The following is an 18,361-nucleotide window of genomic DNA, read 5'->3' on the forward strand; positions in this document are numbered from 1 at the left end:
CTACCCTGAGAGGACTCTCTTTCAAGCCTGTGTCCCTGGCACCAACTGGGGGCATGGGAGGGGTTCTGAACCATCCAATGAAGGAAGGAGTACTCTACTCGTGTGTGTGTGTGTGCACGCGCGCGTGTGTAGCAGAGGACTTTGTGAGAGGGTTATGAAGGTGAGTGCCCATAACCACATGTATGGTGTGCGAAGGGGTCTGGGAGCAGATCCGAGTGCGTGTGTGCGTGTGTGCATGTGTGAGTGTGTGAGTGTGTGTGTGCATGCACCCTCAGGCATGCTCAAGCTTTCCAGCGGGAGGGTAGAGGCCCCATCTCAGCCACATGAATACTTAAAGCCCTTAAACCGCGCCGCTTCATCACTGATATTTTTACAAAGTTGTCACAGAGAAATATCATTTTTCTCCCTCCTTTATTTCATTTTCTTTGGGATATAGTAATTAACAAAAGCCGTTAGATGCCAGCAAAACTGTTTCTTTTGAAGTTTCTACATGGCTGTCACCCGGGAGATAAAGGCAGATTATTCAATCTTGACATTATAATTGTGGATGCCAGATGAAAGCCTGGATTAGACACTTCACAGCCCACTCGGAGGGGAGGCTGAGATCACCAGGCGGCGATCCTCCCTCAGCTGGGAGGGCAGGGGAGCTGGGCGGGGGGCAGAGGGCACCCCACATTGGGGAGGGGGTGGCTCACTGCATGGCTTGGCTTCTTTCATTTGAGTTGGATGGTCCCCAAATCACACAGTGTTAGACAGAAGGAACATATTCCATACAGAGGTGGAAAAATCCAGAAGTCAGGAGTAGAACCCTCAAGCTTGGTCTATTAGCTCCCATGCCCCAAGGCTGCCTCCCCCACCAGCCCACACCCCCTCCTTGATTGGCAGGGACTTCTTGGCTCCCTGACTGGAGGCCAAGTTCCTCAAATGCAGAGGGGGTCCGGATCCTCCGAGGCCGTGGACCCTGGGTTCCAGTGCTGACGACTCCCTCACGTGGCTGGGCTGTGGAGAAGGCTGGAGAGGTCAGGGGAGGGAGAAAGTCATTTGCCTGCATGGAGCCCACCCAATCCCCCTTCATAAAAGAAGTCACCAGGCTAGGCACAATGGCTCACACCTGTAATCCCACTTCCCCTTTGGGAGGCCGAGGCAGGCGGATGGCTTGAACACAGGAGTTCGAGACCAGCCTGGGCAGGTCTCTGTTATAGAGACCTTATCTCTATAAAAATACAAAAAACAATTAAACAGGCATTGTGGTGTGCCTGTGGTCCCAGCTACTTGGGAGGCTGAGGTGGGAAGATCACTTGAGCCCAGGAGGTCAAGGCTACAAGGAGCCATGATCATGTCACTACCCTCCAGCCTGGGGTGACAAAGAAAGGCCCATTCTCAAAAAAAAAAAAGAACCACAAATCAGGGAGAGGGTGAGCAGGGCAGGGCCAGAAGAAGCCCCAGCAGTGGAGAACGAGAGGTCACATTTCAGTGGAGGCAGAGGGGCCAGATGCAGATGCCCTGGAGAGTATACAAGACTGGAAGCTTCTACAGTGACTGATACTGTCTGATTTCCTAGGTCTACCCTGAACCAAATTATAACCTGGAATCTTCACACCCTATCCAGCCACCCACAGACAAGATTTTTGCTCTTCATTATGTTCATTAATAATAATGTCTGATAATAAAATTATGAAATGTATCAGTCAAGATCCAACCAGGAACCCAAAAACCATGGGAAGTATTTAAAACAGAGGGAATTTAACATGAGGGCTGGAGACTCAGGTGAGGAGAAACCAGCAAGGCAACCCAGAGATCAGCACCAGCTCCAGCCCCTAGGGAGGTGAGGAGGGAGGAAGGTGGTGTTGGTGACGAAACCCAGGAGCCAGGATGACCCAGCCACCCTGGACCCTCAGTAGGTCACAGAGAGACATAGCCAGGCCCTGAGAGCAGAACAGGGGATGTGGAAGAAGGGGCTCTGAGGACAAATTGAGCAAGGGCTGGCCCACTCATCAACATTTGAAATCCCAAGCTGGATTTCCAGTTTCTCTGCAAACAGCAACATCAGGCCTGCTTTCTCTGATGGCCACAAGCATCTGAAGGGGTAGAGGTGGTCTCCTTCAGATAGGGCATGCTCCTCTATGGTTTTTCCCAGGGCCCACCGGGACTGCCTTATTCACTGATGGTACCTATGAGTATTTGAATTTGCAACCCCTGGTATCAATCAGTGTACCCATTTTGTAGAAAGAGAAGCTGAGACCCAACCAAGAGAAAGTGACTTACCAAGGTTACAGGATGGGTCAGGAGCAGAGGCAAGACCAGAACTTAGAGCCCCCGGATTATTTTAAGTGCAGAATTGATTAGCAAAGATGGAAAGCATCTGTGGAGTGACCGCATCTGTCAGCGGGGAATGACTCACCTCCCTTGCTGTGGCCGGGCTGTGGAGCAGGCCAGAGAGTGGTACTTGCTAGACCAGCAGTGCCGTTGCTCCTGTGTGCCCTGGCCATCAGCCTTGTCACAAGGGCCAGCAGGAGAAACGCCAGCAGTGATCACGAGGACACAACTCAGGCAGGAGAGCCTGTTCTGAGGCTGGTGCGGCCACTTAGGTGCTGTGTGACCATAGCAGTATCCCTCTCTGTGCTCCATAACAAAAGGTGGTTGGGCCCGACGCCCTCCTGGAGCCTTCTCCACTCCACCAGGCTGGAATTCTATTTCCTGGGGAGAGGTGGGAGGAAACCATCCCCCCATAGAAGCCAGCTGAGTGCATGAGGGTCCTTAGAAAGGAAGGTCGAGGGGGAGACACTGGGAAACATAAATCTGCCGGCACAGCTCTCTCAGAAAGGGTTTTAATTAATTGTTTTTATACGACATAAGAGCAACTCATTACCGAACAGCTTTGATTTGTGACACCTGCATTATAGATGATTTTTAAATTAACATTTCCCCAATAAAAGGTGTCAGTAGAGAGCTGAAGGCGCCCAGAGAAGTATAAAAGGATAATAGTATGAAAATACAAATAAACACCAGCCCAGCCTAACAAAGGGGGCTGCTTAATCAATTTTACAATTAATTAAGGCTGCCTGGGATGGCTGGGGCCCTGGAGGCAGTTCAAGGTACCGGGTTGAGGGGCTCAGGCATCAAATGCTAGGACAAGGGAAAGTGTTTGGGGCTTGCGAGAGAAATGCAGTGAGAATGTAAGACACTCTGCTAGGCTTCCCTGGAAGGGGAGAGAAACAGGAGGCAAATCTGTCCCGGTGAGTATCCTTTCTCCCTTTGTTGTCCTGGATTTGTCATGTGTGCATTCGGCAAATATTTAGAGAGCTCCTACAAGCTATGGCAGGCAGAGCGGAAGCATTCAGGTGAGAGGGAGGAGCGGCACACTGGAGACGCTGAGAGCTCCATGTGTCTGACACAGAGTGAAGGGCAAAGGAGGAGAGAAAACTGGCAGGGTAGGCAGGGGCTAGACTATCACAGCCTCTGAAAAGGGTCATATGGTATTTGGGGTTGTTTTCAGATGTCGATTGCAGAGTGTAGGTAAGGGAACCACATGAGAAGGTTTCCATTTTAGACAGAGGCTCCTGGCTGCCATGTGAATCATACAATGGAAGAGCAGAGGGAGAAAAGACAGGTGACCCAAGCAAGACCTGCTCATGAATCTAGTTCAGACAGCGGTAGCTGAGGGACAGGAACAGACCCAGGAGAGGCACAAGAGCTGGAGCCCACACACAGGTGTTGCTGCTGTGTGGCTGTTGGAGGAGAAGGGAAGGGGAATTGAGAATAATTAAAGCCAAGGACAGTGCTGGAGAAGCAGCTGTGAACAATGCACAAATAAGGTCCTTGCCCTCAGGGATTTTACATGGTCAGGAGAAACGGGAAAAAGACCCAGAAAGGAATGAGCAAAGGACTTGGTAGCTCAGGACTGTAATTCTAGCACTTTGGGAGGCCAAGGCAGAAGGATTGTTTGAGCCTGGGAGCTCAAGACCAGCCTGGGCAACAGAGTGAGACCCTGTCTCAAAAAACAAACAAAAAAAATTAGCTGGGTGTGGTAGTGCTCACGAATAGTCGCAGCTACTCAGGAGGCTGAGCTGAGAGGATCACTTGAGCCTAAGAGTTCAAGGCTGCAGTGAGCTGTGATTGTGCCATGGCACTCTAGCCTGGGTGACACAGCAAGATCCTGTCTCTAAAACAAGGAGAGACAGAGAGAGAGAGAGAGAGAGAGAGAGAGAGAGAGAGAGAGAGAGAGAGAAAGGAAGGACAAGAAGACAAGAAAGTCAAATCAGTTGCTGTGGCTGGGACAGGTGAGAGCAGCACAGTTTGGGACAGGGTATTCAGACGGTGATCACGGAAGGTGACATTTGACCTGAAGGCTGAGGAGCCAGCCAGACCAACACCTGGGGAAGGGGTGGTCCAGGAATTCATGCAACAAGTGCAAAGGGCCTGTGGCTGGGATGAGTAGGAGAAGGCACCAAAACAATGCTCATCCTCCCCCATTTCTACTACACTCTCTCTTAGTTTTATCTTTCTTTTCCTCTGGTTGACCAAGAGGGGTTATATAATTGGTGCCTAATTGGTATATAACATGAGGACTGTACATACAGGCTGTGGAGCATTGAGAAAAGTTTCCAGTGCTCCATGCCAGGCCCTATCCACTCCTCTCCGAAAGACCTGAGCCCTCCAGAGGAGCCCGTCTCCACCACTATACCTCCGACTTCCCATCTTGATCACAACCTATCCTAGACCTCTCTCCTGAACTCCAGATCCACCTGAGGGTCTCGCAGGCAATCATCTTCCTCCCAAAGTCCATTTATCCCTCTGTGTTTCCAATCTTAATTAAAGATGCCACCACCCACCCAGACACTCAAAAGGGAGACCTAAGAACAGCCGTGATGCTCCCTCTCCCCAGATCCAAGTCCTGTGGGCTCTTCCTCCTTAGAGCTCTTGAACCCATCTCAACCCATTGCATGTCATTCTAATGGTTCTAGCTTTCCACATGTCTTACCTGGGTGACCTCAGCAGTTTCCACTCTCCTCCTATCCGTGTACCCTGGACACAGCAGCCAGAGGAGTCCTTCTAAAGTGAAAACCTGTCCTGCTGTACAGCTGCCAGAAAAGCGTTGGGGGCTTCCCTTGCCCTCCAGCTAAAGTTCAAACACTATTGTCACGCTTTTTGGGGCCCCTAGAGTCTAGCCCCTCCCTACCCCCTCAGAGCACCACATTACCCATCCCCATGCTTTGGTATCCAGACACAAGCATCTCCCTTCAGCTCTCCCACCTGTTTTCTTTTCTCTCTGCCTGGAACATTTTGGGTGCTCTGCCCTATACCTTGGCCTTCACCATTGTCTGGTCACCTTCAACTCCATAGCCCAGGCTGCAGGCTCATCATATCAAATCCTTTTGTATTTGTTTGTTTCACTGTGTAGCTCCTCCCAGGCTATAAGCTCCACTAGACCCGGAACTATTTCTGTCTTATTTGCCCCATATTCCCAGCACCTATGGACAGACCACGTACACTGAATGGAAAAGGAATTGATGAATGGATGAATTAAATGATGTTACATACCACAACATGCATGGCTGGCTCACGTCTTCATGTGTTCCCTAAGAGCATTACGCTCCCAGGGTGGTCATTGATCCATCATTCGCATGGTGACAGGAGGAGGGGACAGAGCTCCACTAGAGACAGCATTTCCTGCTTCCACAAAGCCAGTGGGCAATGTGAGGCCAATAGAATGTCTGCACGATCTGTGGATCAGCTGGTTGCTGTGCTCTCCACGTCACCCCAGGGTCCAAGAGGACGTGGCTATCAACAGGGGCTCCTGGCTGGGAGATATGGGTGCTTTGTCTCCTTTGCATAGCAGGGATGTGAGATTGGTGGCCTCTCCCAGGCTAACCCCAGAACAGGGCACCTCCAGCCCACACTTATGGGATGGGAGGAGCAGAGCTCGTTATGTCCAACACCCAAGTCAAACAAGTGAGTGTGTTTGAATGGGCTGTTAAGCAAGGGTGCCTTAAGGCAAATGTTGGGACCTGGGGCTCAGGGAGGGTTAAAGCCAGTAAGTGGGGCTAGTGTCGCCAACAGAGCTATGATGTGTGTGTGCATGTGAGGCCCATTCACAGAGCTCCAGGTGGGGTTAGGATGAGGGTTAGGGTTAGGATCAGTTATCAGAGTGGCTACACGGAGTTTACCTCTAGCAAATTCCCCAGGCAGACTAGAAAGTAGACAACAAAGGCTGGGGTAGAGGTCAAGTTTAAATACATGGGTCCCTAAGAAACAGGAGAGATGGCCTGTGACTGAAGAAATCTAGGAGGGCATCCTAGAGGAGGTGGGCTTGCACTGCGCCCAGAAAGCCTGGGAAAGTTGGAGAGCAGGAAGTTCATAATCAAGCCACTGCTTTCACCTTCTTCAAAACCTCCCTGTAGAAGGAAGCACCTGTGAAGAGCAGTGTTCTCCTCCGAAGTCAGAGACTCAACCATCAGTGGTGCAGTGACTGAAAGTCACAGTGGGAACAGCCCGTGGAGTCCAACCATCCACTTGACACATGAGAAGACTGAGACCCACAGAGACAAACCAAAGTCATCCTTTGCCGTTGAGCAATGCTCTGAAATGGGCTTCTCCCCACAAACCTGAACAATAGGTTTTACTCTCCTCCATTTGACAAATGAGGGGACTGAGTCCCAGAGGGGTCACAGGGCTTGTGGAGGTCACACAGGACCTGTCAGAACCGGGGCTGTCAGAACCCAGGCTGGCCTGACTCCATGTCTAACACCCTTAAGTGAATTTTTCAGTCTTTGGTTCTGATTATTCTGAGACAGAAAGAATAATTGGCAGTCGATGCTAAAAATATGTGTAGCTGTTTTGATTGACAGTATAAACTCAGTGATGTACAAACAGGGAATGATTCTATTTTTCTCAATAACTGATATCAGCTTTGCTTGCCAAGCTCCCACCCCCACATTGGGAGTTGATGGGGAGGAGGGAGGGATGGAGAAAAACACTTTCCAAATAATGGTATCTTCATTCCTTCTGACAGATTTTTTGGTCACATTTTATATTTGTAGCTGTCACTTTCTAATTATTAAAAATTGTCGTTGTCTGGTTGAAAGCCACCTCCTGCATGGTGTCCTTGAGCTCTAGTGGCAGGGATGGGGTGCTACCACCTGTCTCCCGGTGCAGCCACTGGTTCCTTCTGGATGGCAAGCCTCTAGCCCTGGGAGGTCAGCTTATAGCTCCTCATCTGGCATTGCAGAAGACCTTCCAGGGATGATCTGACACTTTCTCCACAATCTGCTGACATCAGAAGTCCCCCACCATGGCTTCTCCCTCCCCTTGCTCCTGAAAAGTTTGGGAAGACAGGCATGGCTGTTCCCCCTCACCAAGTGAATTCTGCTCTTCTCTCTGTACAGAGAAGGGGGCAGGGGGCACCCTGCTTTCGCTAGAACACCTCTCTCTAAGAAAGCCCTGCATTAGATGTAGTGGTAGAGATCACTCACTCTCTGCCAAAATCCAATCTCCCCTAACAAAGTGTGACCAAGCCCAAAATCACCGTCCAGACCAGGAGTCAGGAGTCCACAAGCTGTGACCCACCAGTCAGTTCCAAACCACTAGTTAGTTTTGAATGGCCATGAGCTAGGAAGGGCTTTTACATTTTTGAATGCTTGGAAAAAAAGAGTATTGATGACACATGAAAGTGACATTAAATTCAAATTTAGGTGTCCATGAATAAAGTCTTATTGGAACACAGCCATGCCCATTCATTTGCATATTTTCTATGGTCTTTGACAAGCTACAAGGGCAGAGTTGAGTACTTGCAATGGAGAGTGTATGGCCCTGCAAAGCTGAAACTATTTCCAGTCCAGCCCTTTACAGAAAGTATTTGCCAACCCTGATAAAGACTATACTTCCCAGGCTCCCTTGCAACTAGGTGAGACCATGTGCTAAGTTCTCACCAGCGGAAGGGGAGTGGAGATGACTTGGGACATCAGGTGCCCCTCCATGCTCTCTTCCAGCTGTGGCAGAACCAGGCATGGCACCTCCCTGCTCCAACACTGAGATTACACCAAGGGTCTCAGGGATGGTGGGGCAGTGGCTTGGAGGACCCCAATCCCTGGATGGCTGTGAGGCTCAGCGCTGCCCTGCCAACCCAGGCCATTCATTTTAGAACTATGCAGTGAGAAAGAAAGAAACTTCGATCCTCCATAAGCCACTTACCTTATCCTTACCCTGACTAGTACAGATGTTTATGTCCAGCTGGGCACTGTGTCCAGAGCACTTTACCCATCTATCCCAGTTATATTTAAGAATATTGTGGGCCGGGTCTGCTGGCTCACATCTGTAATCCCAGCACTTTGGGAAGCTAAGGCAGACAGATTACTTGAGGTCAGGAGTTAGAGACCAGCCTGGCCAACATGGCAAAACCCCGTCTCTACTAAAAATACAAAATTCAGCCAGGCATGGTCGCACACGCCCATAGTCCAAGCTACTCAGAAGGCTGAGGCACAAGAATCGCTTGAACCCAGGAGGCAGAGGTTGCAGTGAGCTGAGATCATGCCACTGCACTCCAGCCTGGATGACAGAGCGAGACTGTCTCAAAAAAAAATTAAAACAAATTTTTAAAAAAGGATATTGTTCTTTTGCAGCCTTGCTTGATAGATGGGGTTGAGCCCCACCTCACATTGGTGCTATGCTATAGAGCTGAAAAGATAATTGTTCACATTGGAGTTCTTCTGTTTCTAAGGAAGAGAGAGGCTGCTAGTTCAACCAGAGAGACTCAAAGAAAGAAATTATAGACAGTCCCCGACTTATGATGGTTCCACTTGGGATTTTTTGACTTTACAATGGTGCAAAAGCAATACACATTCAGTCTTCTCCTGAACTTACAATGGGTCTACATCCCAATAAACCCATCAAAAGTCGAAAATATCTTAAATAAAAAGTGCATTTTTTTTTTTTTTTTTTGAGATAGGGTTTCACTTTGTCACCAAGGCTGAAGTGCAGAGGCATGTCTCGGCTCACTGCAACTTCCACCTCCCGGGTTCAAGCGATCCTCCCACCTCAGCCTCCTGAGTAGCTGGGACTATAGGCATACACCACCACACCCAGCTAATTTTTGTATTTTTTGTAGAGACGGGGCTTCGCCATGTGGACTCAAGTGATCTGCCTGACTCGGCCTCCCAAAGTGCTGGGATTACAGGCATGAGCCACTGTGCACAGCCCAAAAGTGCATTTTTGACTTACAGTATTTTCATCTTACCATGGGTTTATTAGGACATGGCCCCATCGCAAATCAAGGGGCATCTGTAGTTCGACATAAAGCACATCCTCACCAGAATACCTCAACAAGAGGCCAGAAGCAGCCTGACTCCATGGGAGCCAGCACCCTGAGACTGCTGGGAAAAGCTGCTCTTCCAGGACTGAGGTCTCTCTCCAGGCATTCATTTACCTTTCTGTCTCCTTTCTCAGCCAGCTGGCTTCCTCCAATCACTCATAGCTGGTTATCATGATGAGTCTCCACCCCTAAGTCAAGCTTATCAACTCTCCCCACCTCCAGGCTCAGCTTCTTCTGTACCCTTCCCCAGATGGAACCCAGATTGGCCCAGCCCGCACTTTTGAGCCAGATCACTCAAATTATATAGTGTGGACAGTCTCTGCTTCAAGTGTCCACCCTGGATAAATCAGCAGGTGTCCAGAGGACACAGACCTGTGGCACCAACACAGCTGCCACCCACACAGCACACACTGGGGAACAGGGGTTTCCCTTAGCCAGGAAATCGACCTCTCTAAGAGGTCTAGACAGTGAGCTAGAATGCCGGGTTCGTATCCACCTCTGACATGCTGCGTAGCCATGGGCAACTTGCTGTATTTGCTGCTGCTTTTTTGAAATAGGACTCATAACAAAAACACCCGTATCGCAGGATTGTCAGGAGGATGAAATGAATGAATACATGTGAAGCCCTTTTAGAACAGCACTTCCTGACACCTAGTAAGCTTTCAGGGAAAGTTAGTGATGCGAATTACTGTCATTATCTGTAAACAAGAAGGAAATAATAAGTCAAGGCTCTATTCCTTTCCTGTAAAATCTCTCAATGTGTGCTCAGTGAATGGTCCAGGTCAGCCTGAGGAGAGCACGATGGTTTGCTCACAGACCACCTCCTTAAGTAGCACAGGGGCATAGGCACTGCCATCTGCTGAGGACCCACTCTCTCCATGCCATCCCCATGCTTGGTCCCCTTTACTACTGTGCATTCAGCCTCACCTTGAGCCGGTGAGGATAAAGCTGAGAGAGTCGATGAGCTGCCCAAATTCACAGACTTAGGATTAATTCCACTCACTGTTTCCATCAGAACGGATGACCCAAGGGGTCCACTGCAGAGTGCTTGCTTGCGGAGTCCAGTCCATTTGGAGATGCTAAGGACAGAGAAAGGAGTTCCAGGAGCAAGGTATAGCAGGACTCCAGTGGGAGTGGGAAGGGTGGAATGATGTGGATGGGATGGGAGGAGGCCCAGAAATGGCAAAAGAAGGGCAACACCCTCTTGGGAAAAGAGGGTAAGATTGGGGCAGGCAGAGGACGTGGCCATGAGCTTGGTCTCTCCTTCCACATTGGGCTCTCCAAATGTATCTGGCAGAGTCCCCATTTAGCAAACAGAGCCCTGGCCAGCAGCAAGGCCAGCAGCCCTGGGTGCTCATCCCAGCTCTGCTTCCCTGTCCCTGTGTGACCTTGAGAATGAGGCCCTGCCCCTGTCCCAGTCCCAGCCACAGTAGCCACATATAGTAGACCAGATGATCCAAAGGGCCTCTTAACTCTGAGTCCCACTGTGGTGATGTCCTAGTTTCTGTTGTGTTCTTAGGGCAGATCCAGAGCACTGGCTACCCCGTGACTCCCATCCAAACCTGGGCCCATGGCGTTTCACTCCCCAATTTATTGTATGCTTAAGAGTCATGGAAAAAAATAAATAAAACTATTATCCTCAAAACCCCAGTAGGTCTCTTAATGACTACTCCACTAATTAGTAGCAGCTGTTAATGAAGTGTGCAGGTACAAGCCTAACCTCGTCAATTAATCCATACATGCTCCTGGGCTGCAGTAATATTTAAAGGGGAAATCGATACTTGACAGCTGGGCCTGGGGAGGTCTCTGTCCGGGTGGGCAGGGAAGGTGTAGCATTTCAAGGAATTTGTAACTAAAATAGCTTATGCTTGGAGCATAGTGCAGGGGCCAGAAATGAATACAGCCCATAAGGGGCACAGGAATGCAGGCATGCCTGTGGGGAGCTGAGGGAAGCAGGGGTTAGGTGAGCAGGGTGAACAGGCATCTGCTCCCCCCATAGGTGGGCAGACAGGCCAATAGGGGCACACCTTTCAATTATTTTCCAGTTCATCATTGACATAGTTTGGCTGTGTTCCCACCCAAATCTCATCTTGAATTGTAGCTCCCATAATTCCCACATGTTGTGGGCGGGACCCGGTGGGAGATAATTGAATCATGAGGGCCGTTTCACCCACACTGTTCTCGTGGTAGTGAATAAGTCTTATGAGATCTGAGGGTTTTATAAGGGGAAACATACTCAGTCTTGGGTATGTCTTTACCAGCAGTGTGAAAACAGACTAATACTATCGTATAACAAAATTCACTTATTCCTGGGGGTAAGGGGGTTGGAGGGGGGTTGCTATACCTTCTCTGGGCACATGTCATGAGCAAAGCCACCAAATGAGGCATTAGGTCACCTAAGGTTGCCAAGCAAGTAAAAGTAACAGTCACTTTTCTGGCTTACACTGGGCTAAACACCTTACATGCATCATCTCATTTAATCCTTATGCTAGCCCAATGAGATGAGAAACGTGATTCCCCACTTTTAGAGCTGAAAATGCTGCAGCTTTGAGAAAGCTGGTTATTGGCCAAGGTGGTATTCAAACCCTCATAATCTAAGCTTATATGCTTAACATACACAGACTCCTAAGTAGTGATAAGCCTTGAGCCCTACAGAACAAAATCCAAACCTCTTGACATGGCTTACAGCATCCTGAAATCTGGCCCCTGACATTAGATTCCAGTTGCTGCTATAACAAAGTACCACAAACTTAGTGGCTGAACACAACACAAACCTAGTATCTTACAGTTCTGGAGATCGGAAGTCTGAATGAGTTTCATTGAACTAAAAATGAGGTGTTGGCGGGGCTGTGCTCCTTCTGGAGGCTCTAGGGGAGAATCTGTTCTGTTGCCTTTTTCAGCATCTTGAGGCCGCCTGAATTCCTTGGCTCATGGCCCTTCCTCCGTCTTCAAGCCAGCAATCACATCCCTCCAACCTGTGCTTCCATTGTCCCATCTCTCTCTGACTCTCTTCTGCCTTCTTCTTGAGAGAGCTGAGAAGCCCAACGGGGGCTTTGGAAGCAACTTAGAAATGAGCAATAACAAGAAGCAACCTTTCTGAACCTTCCCCATTCCACTCACACAGACACATGTGGTCAAGGTCAACAGCCCCTCCTCTGAGCTGCAATAACCTCACGTCAAAGAAATGGCTGAGGTCCGTGAGTCTCTGTCTGATCCATGGTGCGCCCTCAGCACTGAGCCCAGAGCCGTGCACAGAACAGTTGCTCAAAGAAAGATTCCCTGGGGCAGGGCTCCTTCCTCCACACCAGAGGTGAGGGCACCGCCCCAGCCCAGGGCTCTCAGAAGAGGTCATGGTGGCAGTTAGGCAGATAAATAAAATGCATTGGCTCAACAGCTGACCTTGGCTGCTGAAAGCCAGGGCTGCTGTGTTGATGTGCACTTCACTGCCAATCTCGTGCTTGGCCACACCAGACTCACCTATTTGGAGAAAACAGTGAGGGGCAGACAGATCACCCCCTATCAGGGAACAGACCCTGGGCCAGGGGTGCGGGGTGCTTGCTCTGAAGGGTCTGGCAGGAATCTGTCCACGATGCAGCTTGAAGGAAACACTGAGCTTTTTCTTAGCTTAAGCAGTTGAGGCTGGCTTGTTACCATGCAAGAGACACAGGGCAACACCATAATTAGAATCCTGGATTAATAACCTTCCCTGATTGGACATTTCCACAGCTCCTCTCCCCCAGCTGTTTATCTTGAGATCGCTGCTCAAGGGGAAGGGAGGAGACTGGGAAACTATACCAGGGAGGAAGGGAATGGAAGCAGAAAGGAAAAGGGGTAGAGAAAAGAGCCCAGAAGTAGGCTTTACCAAGCAAACCTGGGTCAGGCCCAGAACAGGACACCTAATACCATGCAGTGATCTTACCTCTCCCACCCACCCAGAGCTGCAAATCATCCCCACCCCACCCTGGGACTAGGTCTCCTCCAGGGGCCCCATCCTGGTTAGGGTCCCCACTCTTCCCTCCCTGCCAGCAGGCTAGATACCCTGGAGTGGCCCTGGACTCTTTTCTCCCCAGAGGCCCTCTCCTCACACACCAGTCAATCGGTCACCGGGCCATAGCCATTCCAGCCATCCTCTGTCCATATCCTTAGCGCCGCAGGCTTGATGGAGCTCCTGCTACCCCCTCTTCTGGCTTCTTCCAACAGCCTGCTAGTGAGTGGCCCTGCCTCTGGCCTCACCTCATAATCTACTCTTTTCTTTTTCTTTTTTTTTTTTTTTGAGACTATTTTTGCTCCCGTTGCCCAGGCTAGAGTGCAATGGCGCGATCTCAGCTCACTGCAACCTCTGCCTCCTGGGTTCAAGCAATTCCCCTGCCTCAGCTTCCCAAGTAGCTGGGATTACAGGTTCCCACCACCATGCCCAGCTAATTTTTGTATTTTTAGTAGAGACGGGGTTTCACCATGTTGGCCAGGCTGGTCTTGAACTCCTGACCTCAGGCGACCCGCCCACCTCAGCCTCCCAAAGTGCTGGGATTGCAGGCGTGAGCCACTGTGCCCTGCCTCCAGCTGCCAGGATTGTTTTTCTAAAATAGAAATGATCACACTAGCCCTTACCTAAACCCTTCATGGGCCTCCTGCCACATCCAGGGAAATTCAAGGCCTTCACAGCCTGGACCTGACCTCCCTCACCAGCTCCTTCTCCTCTCACCTCCTCCCTCCTCCTACCCACCTCCCTCACATCACTGTCCAGAAACTTCATCAGTTCACTCATGGACACACACACACACATGCTAGTGTGCACACAGGCCCACATGCACACGTGCTCTCACACACACAATGCACAGGCACACATGCGCACACATATGCGCACACACACTGCCTTTTCACGTTTCCACTTGCTGTTTTCTCTGCCTGGAATTCTCCCCTCACCTTGTGCAGAAGCTTACAGTCTGAAGAAGCTTTAGAAATTTGATGTAAATCTCGAGTCTCTGCAATTGCATTCAGGAGTCAGCCTCTGTGACCTCCCCACCCTGACCCCACACTCTCCTGCTGCCCCATTCTGCTCCTCTACCTGTCTCCACCTGGTTTGTGCCTTACCTCTGTAACTAGCTGTGAACTCCTGGCAGAAAAGACCTCCAAGACCACCTCAGGGCATAGCATGGGGCTGGACACCAAGCAGAGGCTCCCACAGCCTCAGGGAGTGAGGGGGAAGGCTATCTACAGAGAGGTCCCACACACTTGGTGGGGGAGGAAATTGGATGTCTATTCATAAGCATTGATGTTCTGCTGCATTTTCCATCAGGATCCTCCCTCCTTTTAACGTCCCTGGTCGGTCCCACAGTGACCTGAGTAACAGAGGACAGCAATCAGTTCTGGTGTTTACTGAAGTTCAGGAAATGTTACTGACATAGATATGGTTTGGATGTTCATCCCCTCCAAATCCCATGTTGAAATGTGATTCTCATTGTAGGAGATGGGACTAGTGGGAAGCGTTTGGACCACAGGGTTGATTCCCTCATGAATGGTTTGGTGCTGTCCTCGAGGTAATGAGTGTTCTAAATCCGTTAGTTCAAGAAAGAGCTGGTGTATTTAAAGGAGCCTGGCACCTCCTCCTCTCCCTTGCTTCCTCTTGCCGTGTGATACACTGGGTCACTTCCACTTTCCACCATGATTGGAAGCTTCCTAAGGCCTCACCAGGAGCAGATGCCAGTGCCATGTGGTAAAGACTGAAGAACTGTGAGCAAAAATAAACCTCTTTTCTTTATAAATTACCCAGCCTCAGATAGCAATGCAAACGGACTAACACATCTTAACACCAACCCACACCATGGGAAAAGAGTATCCTCCTTCTCGATCTTATTTCAAAAGACTTCATTTGAACCTAGACTCTCTGAAAAACCCACTCTCCCTTTGTGAGAGGTCCAGTTCAGCCCTGCCATCACCGTGACAGTTAACACCCCACAACAAAGCATGATTATCAGGAGGCACAGGAGGGGGCAGCCTGCCAGGGTGGCCCTTAGCATAACTTCAGGGTCATTTTTATCATTTTCTTGGGAGCTCTGGGCATCCTACAATATTTACCACCCACCCTTGGGCATTGCAAGGTCTTGAATGAATGTGAATTTGGGCTTGGATGAATTACTTGACATCTTGCCACATGATTCTTCCCCATGACAGGCGATCAAGGAGCCATCCATCCGACTGCCATTCACTCACTGATTCTTCAGATATGCAACAAAAGCCTACTGGTTGCTGCAGTCCTCTAAGGGCTTTGGGTAGAGTAGCAAACCCAGCAGTGAGGTCCCCACCCTCACAGAGCTGAGATTCTAATGTGGGGAACAGAAAGCAGTAAACACATGGTGCAGAGATGAAGAGAAGCACTACAGAGAACAATAGACAGAGAGAGGGGGGTGGGAAGGCTGGTGCATGGGTGGTTTACAATGTCACAAGAGGACAACTATTCCAACCCCAAGGGGGTGCAGCTCCCGCACTGCATAAGAGCTAACGAAAAGTAAAATAACAGAGAACTGAATAACAGTGTCTAGTCCTGGAAAAGAATGGGGAAGAAAAGGTTACCCCAACATACTGCACCATAAGTGGAGAGCTGAGGCTAGCACCCCCAGATGCTATCCGTGCTCCCCAGTGCTCAAAACATTGAGACCCAAACACCCCTCCCTCAATGTGCCTGCACAGAAATACCATCTTGTATGGAGTGTTCACCTGCACACACTCCACCACACAGATTTGCTTTCTTTTCTGAGCTTCTGTGCGCCCATGCATTGACCCAAACTGTTCTCTGCCCTGAAATGATCTTTCTTCCTTCTCCTTCAAGTGCCAAGCCACTCCAGGCTCAACTCAGCACCATCCATGAAACTCTTTCTGCTCAGGCCTCTTACTCCTCTGAGTCCCCAGGCCGTGGGGCCCTGGTTACTTCCTGCTCTGCAGCAATGGCATTTCTGGACACACACTAACTGCCCTGCCATGGGTCTGTTCATGCTTAAAGACAGTGGCATTTTCTGAATGGCCTCATGTCCTCTGTGATGTCTCAAATGTTGCTGTGTACACAGAGAGAGGGAAGGAGGCAGATATGGGGGGAGTCCCACTCTGTGTCAGGAACACTGCCTCGTTCATCCTCGCAGGATGAGGCATGTAGGGTGCATGGCCACATCGCTGGGGTGAGGAGCCATCTGTGCAGGCCCACACCAGTTAGTGATTAAGCTGGGTGCACGGGGAGCTCCCCTGACTATAGACTTCTTTCCACTCTCTCATGCCACTTGGTCATCAGAAGTGCTCGATAGATACTTGATGAGCAAGAGTGACTCAACAAGGAAACAGACACACTGTCTCATCCCCAGTCCCAGATGCCTTCCACGGGCCTCCAACTAGGCACATGGCCAGGCTAGGCTTTGAGCTCAGCCCACTGCCTTGCCTCCAGGGAGGAGAGCTCTTCTGGTGCCTTCTGCAGTGTCGTATTTTGAGGGAAGGACTTTATCCAACCACTGATTTGGCTTCTTAACTCTGTCTTCTAGAGAGCTTTCTAGACCCTTCCTCCAACACAGAAAATGGGAACCCAGTTTACAGGTTCTAAGGCTGTACTCAGTAATAGCCTAGAATCAGCAAGCGTCAGGTCTAACGGACCAGCCCTCTGCTCTCTTTGTGAGGAAGGGATTTGACCCCAACCGCACAGTTAGCAAATGGCAGGCTGGGCCCAGGCCCCCCAGCTCCAAACCTACTGTTCTTCCAGCCATGCCTGTGCAGAGCTCCTACTCCCCTCATTTTAAATGCGCTGGGCAGGTACTTAACTAACTGTGGTGGGCTACACTGGAACTTCTTGACCCCATCCTATGGCTGAGATAAAACGTGGCCATTGTCTGCAGATTCCAGAGACCGTGTGGACCGTGGGACTGTTCATTTGCCAGCTAATGTGAGGAAGCTTTCATCACGCAGCACAGGACACAGACTGTGGATGCTCCCTGAGCATAATCAGACCAGGGCTGTCATTTCACAAGAAACGGGGTCACAATTATGTTAATAGGAGGCACACGGATTTCTCACCTATCTGAAGGGGAGCTTGAGAAGGAATTAATTCTCACAGTGGTGAGGCAGATTTGATTGCTGATGGTTCAAGAGAAATCAGCCCCAGACTGCAGTGGGAGCCTCTGTACTCCCTGCTCCCCAGCACTCTCCAGCCTCACCCCTCCTCAGAGTGGACTCAAGCCTCCCTCTGCCAGCAGAAAATGGACAGAGGAAAGCCACTGACAGTCACCAGATGACAACAGAATTTGCAAGATGCAGGAGTAGGAGGAGAGGAAACTCATTACTCTGCAGGGAGGAGTAACTCAGGAGACCCTCCAAAGATGCAGGGAGCCTCCATATGGCCACAGGACCCAGGCACTGCCCTGTCACCCCTCTGCAGGTCAAGGGGGCAAGATGCCCAAGCAAGGCACAAGGCCTGATTCTGCTCTTTCCCGTCCCCTCCTTCCTCCAGACCCTTCAATATATACTTGATTAAAAGGTCATCACAGTTGCAAGTTGTGCTTGATTCGAGAAGGAAGACAGAAGTTGGCTTTGAGAAATGGGGACTTTTCATGGCTCCCTAGTGGGCACTACAGCCTCCTGCCTAGGAACTACTAGGTAGTGGCAAGTAGCTTCCTGAAGACAGCTGCAAGGAATACCCCACCCACCCACAGCCCAAACAATCCCTGACAAGGGGTTCTTAGGGACAGGCCACATGAAACAGGACAGAAATCAGCCAGCCACAAGGATTATAGCACTAGTTTGTTGTAGGATTCAGAGACCTAGGTGAAATCTCTGTCCCATGCAGAGCCCAAGACAATGTCAGAGGAAAGAAACCTTGTGAAGCCTACCTACACCATGGCCACCCCCCGAGGCAGGGCGTATGCTCTGCGCCAACCCTGCTAGGCTGTGAGGGCAGCTGAGGATGGGGCAGGGAAGGAGATCCATCTCCCACGCTAATCGTCAAATCATAGACCTATTTCAAGAGGCCTGATCTCCAGTGCCCACTGCCAAGCTCACATAGGCCCACCACTCTAAAGAGCT

General features: G+C 50.1%; 1 long non-coding RNA gene across 1 annotated transcript; it reads right to left on the bottom strand.

Annotated features, from left to right (window-relative positions):
• Nucleotides 1-408: 408 nt before the first annotated feature.
• On the bottom strand, nt 409-12,917 carry LOC102130820 (uncharacterized). The gene is made up of 3 exons (XR_006700888.2): nt 12,785-12,917; nt 10,235-10,386; nt 409-1,011 (listed from the first exon to the last, which is right to left on the bottom strand). It is a non-coding gene; the product is annotated as an uncharacterized lncRNA (long non-coding RNA).
• Nucleotides 12,918-18,361: the final 5,444 nt, after the last annotated feature.

Source organism: Macaca fascicularis, chromosome 9 (assembly GCF_037993035.2).
Source record: "Macaca fascicularis isolate 582-1 chromosome 9, T2T-MFA8v1.1".
Classification (NCBI taxonomy): Eukaryota; Metazoa; Chordata; class Mammalia; order Primates; family Cercopithecidae; genus Macaca; species Macaca fascicularis.